This window comes from Camellia sinensis, chromosome 5, assembly GCF_055761805.1.
Source record: "Camellia sinensis isolate YWXY chromosome 5, ASM5576180v1, whole genome shotgun sequence".
Classification (NCBI taxonomy): domain Eukaryota; kingdom Viridiplantae; phylum Streptophyta; class Magnoliopsida; order Ericales; family Theaceae; genus Camellia; species Camellia sinensis.
This window is the reverse complement of record NC_138965.1, coordinates 167,167,546-167,175,439: the sequence shown is the minus strand read 5'-3', so window position 1 is coordinate 167,175,439 and position 7,894 is coordinate 167,167,546. Positions and strand designations below refer to the sequence as shown.

General features: G+C 34.2%; 1 long non-coding RNA gene across 1 annotated transcript; it reads right to left on the bottom strand.

Moving 5' to 3' along the window:
- Positions 1-1,247: 1,247 nt before the first annotated feature.
- LOC145790972 (uncharacterized) lies at positions 1,248-7,274 on the bottom strand. Its single transcript, XR_014330470.1, has 6 exons — positions 7,100-7,274; positions 6,667-6,992; positions 5,183-5,261; positions 3,909-3,986; positions 1,719-1,845; positions 1,248-1,601 (listed from the first exon to the last, which is right to left on the bottom strand). It is a non-coding gene; the product is annotated as an uncharacterized LOC145790972 (long non-coding RNA).
- Between the last annotated feature and the right edge of the window lie 620 nt (positions 7,275-7,894).

Sequence of the window (7,894 nt, the reverse complement as noted above, 5' to 3'; positions counted from 1 at the left end):
AACCTGCATTTGGGCTTGGGTTTGGGTTTGGATCACAGAGCAATGGCTGCAATGAGAAAAATCAAAAAACATCATACCTGAACTAGTGACCAGTAGCTTTGTGGAATCAAAACATTCCTAGAAGTTATATCTATTTGGTATGGTAGAGTCATGCTTGAACAATTGACAAACTGCTGAGTTTATTACATGCATTTGCCAGTTTTGCTCATTTATTTATTAGTAAAATGATTGCACAGTATGAATTTAATACACACCACGCATAAACACGTGCCCCAAGTTGTTATGTTATATCTATGAGCCTGTTAACAATTAATGAAAGGTTGGCCGCTATTTTGCCACACTAAATCCAAGGGATAGTATGCGTGGAGTGGCCAACATGGGTTCAATTCTGCTACCTTATGAAAATTTGTTTAAAAAAGAAAAGTAAAAGTTCTGTTAAATAAAGTGGATAGATAGGTATGCACAAACCAATCAACTTTATTTTGCTGCTCTCAAATATTTTTGTATTTCATTCTAGATTTCTCATATTTTATATTACCTACATAGAGGAAAGTGGAAACCATAAAGAAAAAAAATAAATAGCACAAGAGCCAAAGGAGATATGTTTTGTGCTAGCATACTCTAAATTGGTTGTAGGCTTGACGCCCTTTTTTCTCAAAATCAACAAACACGAGTCTCTGCTAGTTCACCTATGGGTTTATAACTCCATAGGTTAAAAGGCATGCATGGAGACTTATTTCTCATTGCTTTAGGCTATTTTATGCTAGTTCAGTAGACACCTTTCTTGCCTCTGCTAGTTCACCTATGGGTTTATAACTCCTATGGTATATCCTATGTGAGTCGGTTTGCGGACCCTTCATGGGCCACTTTTGACCCATCCATTTCTATTAGGATTTTTCTCTCATTCCTTTTTCCAACAGTGTTTCTCCCACCAACGCAAGTATGGCTGTAATTTCAAATTTCGAATTTGACCTTCACACAAAGAGTGATGCCTTTAATCATGGAGTGGAAGCATTATGTCAGACATTGGAGCAATTTCTTTGACATCTGGCTAAAAGTCTTAGCCTGTCTGAATATTAACCTTGTCTGGTTTGGGCATGACTATGGGCCTATTAATCTATAGATTTTAGGGACTGAAGAAGTTATGCAGTCAAATAGAATTGGAATTCTTTCATTTTTTGTTTCTTTTAAAGGCCAAGAACTAAAATATAGTTTTTGAAGGAGCTTTTGTTGACTTAAGCCTAATAGTGATAGTGTGCAGAATAGTTTCAGAGAACAACTTCGATAGTTTCTCTTTTGTTTTTGTTTTTGTTTTTTTTCTTTTTTCCCCTTGTTCTATGGAAATAAATCAGTTGCTTGCTTGTCATTTACATCTACACTGTCTCTCAAGGTAAGCCCTTATTTCTCATATCAAGATGTGTCCATACACAGCTAAAGTGGTATATGCATGATTGAAAAATACATGGTGATATAATGAGGTGAGAAAGGCACACAAGAATTTGCAATGAGTTTAAAGCAAACCAGGCTCAACAACCGCTTTAGTTCGCTCACATGGGAAGGATGATTTACTGGAATTGGTAATTCTATATACCCAAAGTGACCTGAAAGGTAAAAAAATGAACAAAACTTTAGCAATACTTCAATGTGTCCAGCGGTCATGACCATTCAAACTTCTCAGTGTAATCAGAAAATAAAAAGGATTAAAACATGAAAAATACCTTCGCATGTCCCGGGTTCCGCAGCACCACATGATTCACATTTTCCAGATTCAAGCGGCAAACTAAGGAACGGATTTGAAAGTCGACTAGCATGGCTTATAGGGAAATCACTATTGGATGATGTGCACTAACAAAAAAATAAATAAAAGGAATCATACCAACTTATTCAACCAGAATGGTCACAAGATCCAAAGTTGCACTTAATCAAATGCCAATTGTAGGACAATTTGTTCAGAAGGAGGTTTACATCCATCACAAGATCTAAAATATGTCTGGAACAATATTAGGACTCAAATCTTCTAGGGCCCAGTTTTTTTTTTTTTAAGAATTTTTAAAACTATAAATGAAAAAACACATCTGAGAACTGTTTTAGTTTCCAAAAAAAATACAACAATTTTCAATTTCAAAATCTAAAGAAAAAATATTATTTTCAAAACAATTTTTCATTCCCTATCCCCTGCGTACCTCCTCCCTCCACTCAAACTGAAAAGAAAAGAAAAGAAAAGAAGCAAAAAAAAAAGATTCAAAATTCCTAGTGATAATCAAACAATTCCACTAACCCCTTTTATAAAACTGAATTATGCAAGCTGAACAAATAACACCAAAAAAGAGATTATGGTCAGACTTTGTCTATGAGCATTAAGACTCTATTTACATTATCAATTACCTTGCCATGAATGTCGTTACCTTGCCATGAATGTCGTTACCTTGCCATTAAGACTCTATTTACATTATCAATTACCTTGCCATGTATCTTCTGGACTCTATTTACATTATGATAAGACTTTGTCTATGAGCATTAAGACTCTATTTACTGAATTATTACCTTGCCATGAATGTTGTTAGTCATTTGAGCATTAAGACTCTATTTACATTATCAATTATAACTCATTTCTCAATGATTAATTCAACAATTATGTTGATAGAATATATATAAAACCATCTAAATAATAGAAAACACCTATGAAAAAAGAATATATATAAAACCATCTAATCTTTCTAATTTTTTCACTTTACAGCAACAACTAACATCTATCCGATCCGATTTTGGATAGAAAACAAATTAATACAGTTATTACATAACATAGGTTTAACTAACATAGGTTTTTGCATAGAGAAAAAAGAAAAAGAAAAAAACAATGCCTAGTAGCCTCATTGGGAGCTTAGCTGGTTTCTTGTTCTTCATCATCTAGGAATTGAAAGAAAAATGAGCATATTCTCAATGGTAGTGTAAAGAAAGAACAGAGGAAAGCTTAGCACCTAATTGCATACCAAACATAATAATGAAATGAAGATGTGAACTTGTTCATCTCCTCCAACCTTCTCTTCATTTTTTAGTACATTAGTATTGCTTTTGTTTTGCCTTAAGTGGTGATTACATAGTAGATGTGGCTCAATTATTACGCTACTGAAATTTTAGACTAGTGTTAAAATTTCTTCCCATAACATCTTACACCAAGTTCTTCCCATAAAATGTCTTAACATAACATCTTCAATTGTCCTATATTTGTTAGTTATTTCGTCTTTATTATTTTGAAAACAGTACACATCGCAGTGTAGTCAAAAGATTCACCAATTTGAGCTGTAAATTTCTAGTTAATGCCAGCTACACCATCTAACAACATACCTCTCCAGCATAATGGCAAATACCAAAAGCTCCACCTCTTTCTCCTTTAAAGCAAGGATTACCACTCAAGTGTTGCTTAAGCTTATTAGTAAAGGTCAAATCAGTGGCCTTGGGGAAATTTGAATCTTCATCCAACAAAGATATTAGCCCTATAGGTTTTTGCAAAATGCATAGCAGTGAAGCCATTAACACACAATCTACCACACATGAAGGAGTGAATTTAAATATGAAAACCTATAATTAGGTTTCATATAACATGGTATGATCAAAAAGATGAGAACTTGGTGTATAATTATGCTTAGGAAGCAATATATTCAATCTTTTATTTTCTTTACAACTTCAGTTTATAAGAAACAATATTACAATAAGAACATGGTTTGAATTATGCATGAAAGGCTAACAAAAATAGTCAGAGACCTAGGACGACCTATGTGGTATGGCATCATATGTATATGAAATATAGTCCAATGCTCACATAGATCAGCACAAGGAACTCTGAAAAACTCGACAATGAACATGTGAGTGTGTGTGCGTGTGTGTGTTTGTGTTAAAAACAGAACTACCTTCTCAAAGAGATCCAAACACTCTTGGTTGTCTTCAAAATCTACTTTTGTCCAATCAATTCCATCTAATTCATACTCCTAAAAAAAAAATAAACAAGTTGCAACATTAATATACTAAGACATTCAGTTGTCCTCATCCAAACACTGTTGATAACAGATGCAATTAAATTGGAACCTTTATTTATTAAGGTCATTAATCACAAATGCAAATGAAAGACAGGGGAAAAGAAATTAAGGAAAACCTGAATAGATGCAAATGAACTACAAATAATAATAATAACAATAATTGACTAACCATGAAAGAGATTATACAGAGCAATTCAAAATAACTATACCAATGCCATGACCCATGAGCATAACAATTCAGCGAAGTAAATACATTTCAAAATAATGCAAATAACCATGGAGGCATAGCAACATAATGACAATCATAAATGCAAAAAATCCAAGAATATATGGAAACCTAAAAGCATACTCTAAAAACATTAATTAAAACAAAAGACCAAGTTTGAAGCCATGCTCTCTCTCTCTCTCAATTAATCTATAACTAAGCTTGTTTAGTGTCCCAAATACTTGAGAAATAAAGAAATAAAATTTCAAATCCAAATCGATTCATGTAGTAATTTTCCCAAATTCAAAAGAAGAACAAACTCACAAAATTAGGCATAATCATCACAAAGCATCACCAACAAGAGTTACAGACAAATATCATAGGGTTGTGTGTGTGTGTGTGTGTGTGTGTGTGTGTGAGAGAGAGAGAGAGAGAGAGAGAGAGAGAGAGAGAGAGACCGATTGGGCATTATGGTTACAGTGCCATTATGCTGTAGTATTCCTATCAAAAAAGGCATAGTTCCTACATATACTCCCCAAAAAATACTAAATGTAATACTGAAATTGATGTTGAACTGAGCATTCCCATAGTGAGCAGTTTAACAATCATCATAAAATTGGCATGTTAAAATTTTCAATGTATTAAACAAAATGATACGCTAAGACTTAACCACAACCAACCCCAGCCACACTATCCCCATCCCACCAATACCTCTTCTTCCATCACCAAGGTAGAGTTCTCATCCATAAGGCAGGGTAGAACCTCCATAGTTTAAACCTTGGTACTGAAACAAGCAGATTACATGAAACTCTTCTACAACTAAAATCTATATTGATTACATCTTCGTGTCAATGACTAGCCATTGCGAAAATTAATGAAAAGAATAGAGCACACATGCATGTACCATACATAGAAAGAAAGAGAAAGAAAGCAACTCACTTACTTTTCACAAGCACCCTTCCTAAACTTTTCAGCCTGACAAATTTTTGCACCTCTGTCACACCACCTCTGTCACACCCTTCCTAAATGTAAATTTAACAATTCAAATTAAAAAAAAAAGGAAAAAAAAAAAAAACTAACAAAATTAATGTCCCCTATTTATTGTGTTTTCAACATTATAAATTGAATGAATCAAGATATGAACAGGATATATAAGATATTGAATGAATCAACACTATACATATATATATAGAGAGAGAGAGAGCAGTACCAGTATATATGTATATAGAAAGAACAAAGAGAGTGAAATTTCTACCTTGGCCCCTCCTAAGTATAATTTCTTTGCGTGAACGGAAGAGTTAGATAGGATTCTCACAATTGATAATCTTATTTGGCAGCGGCAGATTATGGTCAATTAGTGTTGTATGTATCGTGGGGTTGCGGAGTCCTTGTCTCATCTTCTTCTTCATTGTTCTGTGGCATATCAACTTTGAGTGTTGATTTTTTCTATGTTTAAAATGGTTTGGGTGCAACAAGGAAGTGTCGAGGGTGTTTTTCACAGCTGGAGGCCAGAGGCTTAGGAAGATGTAGGCTTTGGCACCTCTGTGTTTGACGTGGATGATTTGGTCATAGCGTAATTGGCATATTTTTTAGGGGGTGAATGAATTGGTGGCTCGAATGAAGGATCGGATTTTGGTGATTTTGTACAGTTGGTTTTGGGGAGAGTGTCCTAGATTTGCTTGCTTTTGTGGATTTTTACGTACTCTTCGTGCTTAGGTTTGGGTTTTCTATTGATTCTTTTTCATTGTATTCTTCTTTGTTAATAATAGACTTTTATTTGTCAAAGAGAAAATAAATATCTCTATCTTGCAACTGCTCTAATATGTATAAGGGCACTCGTCAACAATCACTAAATGGTTGTAAATATCTTACCTACCCCAATTTTATGATGAAAGTACAACCCTTTTAAAACTTGATAACCACCGTCCGGAACTGGTTAATTTGCCAATTTTCAACACAATTAGACATAACCCAGGTAACTAACTATTCAGACTTTATTTATATGACCTTACTAAGATAGAAATAGAAAATCCAAAATACAAAATTAAATAAGTATACCCAATCCTTTCAAAGTAAATATGCATCCCTGCACAATGCCAATAACCCATTACAAAATCGAATCAGACCCTAGCAAATATGGTTAGAAAAAGCAGAACCCTATTGCTGAAAGAGTAGCTTCTGTCAAGTTTCTAACCCATTTTTCAACCATTAATAAGGTGCATATATCTCAACTACTGATGAGACTAACAAAAACATTTCGCAAAGTTGGCGCGACCTCCTTTGCTTTTGAGAATGCAACAAAATTGTAAAAAAAAAATTTAAAATTCAATTAATAAATAACAACAAATCCCATTTTCCTATTGTTATCCCAAGTTTTCTCACCAACCAAACAAGGAAACAACAGAAGAAGAGAACTACTGCGCTTACCTGATCTTCAACAGAAAATCCCAACGACATCACTTTCTCTGCCTATCTATCTCTGAATCCGAAGCTCAGAACGCAGTGCACAGTTGGGTAATCAAGATCCTCAAACAACTACCTGATCCTCAAAACCAATCGGACAGAGTGAAGCCCTAGAATACCCACATCATATATATGCAATCATTTGAACCGTCTCAATAGCATACAGAAGAACCACACTGAACAAAAACTGTCCCCAAACAAAACAGCGAGAGAGAGAGAGAGAGAGAGAGAGAGAGAGAGAGAGAGAGAGAGATGAGTCGGCCTCACAACAGGGCTCATCGAAATCAAACCTGAAAATATTACCAAAAAACAATTTTTTAAAACTATTTAAGAACAAGGGTTTTGTGATTTGAGCTGAGAAAAGGCAAATACAGAGAAATGGGTTTTTGAGTAGTACCTGTGGAGAAGACATTGTGAGAAGTGGTGGAAGAGAAGCTTAGAGACCTGAGTGATGAAGTGGGTTTGGGGTGAGTAGAAGAATAAGGGTAATTGAGGGATAGGGTAATTGACGACGCTGCTCCGACGCCGCTCGCTGTCGATCGCGATAGAGAGAGAGAGAGAGAGAGAGAGAGAGAGAGAGAGAGAGAGGGGGTGGGTAAGTAGAGATTGGGGATTTTTGGGTTTGACATTAGGGATTTTTTTGGCGGGAATGGGAAAAAGAGGAGGGGGGGTTGTTAGGGAGCGGGAATGGAAAAAAAAAAAGAGGGGGAATAAAAAAAAAATTTTTTTTTTTTAGTCACAAATAAAATTTAAATAATAAAATAATATCGTTTATTTTATTTTTATTTTTTTTTGCTGCGGGGGTTGACATCGTCAAAAAATTTTATTTCTTGTTAAAATATATATTTTTTTGTAGTTAATAAATTTTGTTAAAAAAATTCCTCTTTTTTTTTAGTTACTAAGATTGCAAATTTATTTGTTTCATTTTTATTTTAATGAAAAAAAATATTATTATTTTTTATTTGGTAGAAGTAGGGGTAATATTTTAATGAAAAATATTTTTCACTAAAATAAAAGTTAATTTTCTGTAGTCAATGAAAAATATTTTTCTAAGGCCTATTTTTTTTTGTTACTAAAAATCATGAACTAATTTTTTGTGGTAGAGGAAAGGGAGCGGCAGTAGTAGTGAAGATGGTGGATAAGAGATGATGGTGGCGGTGATGGGGATGGCGAAAGAGATTAGTGGTGAAGT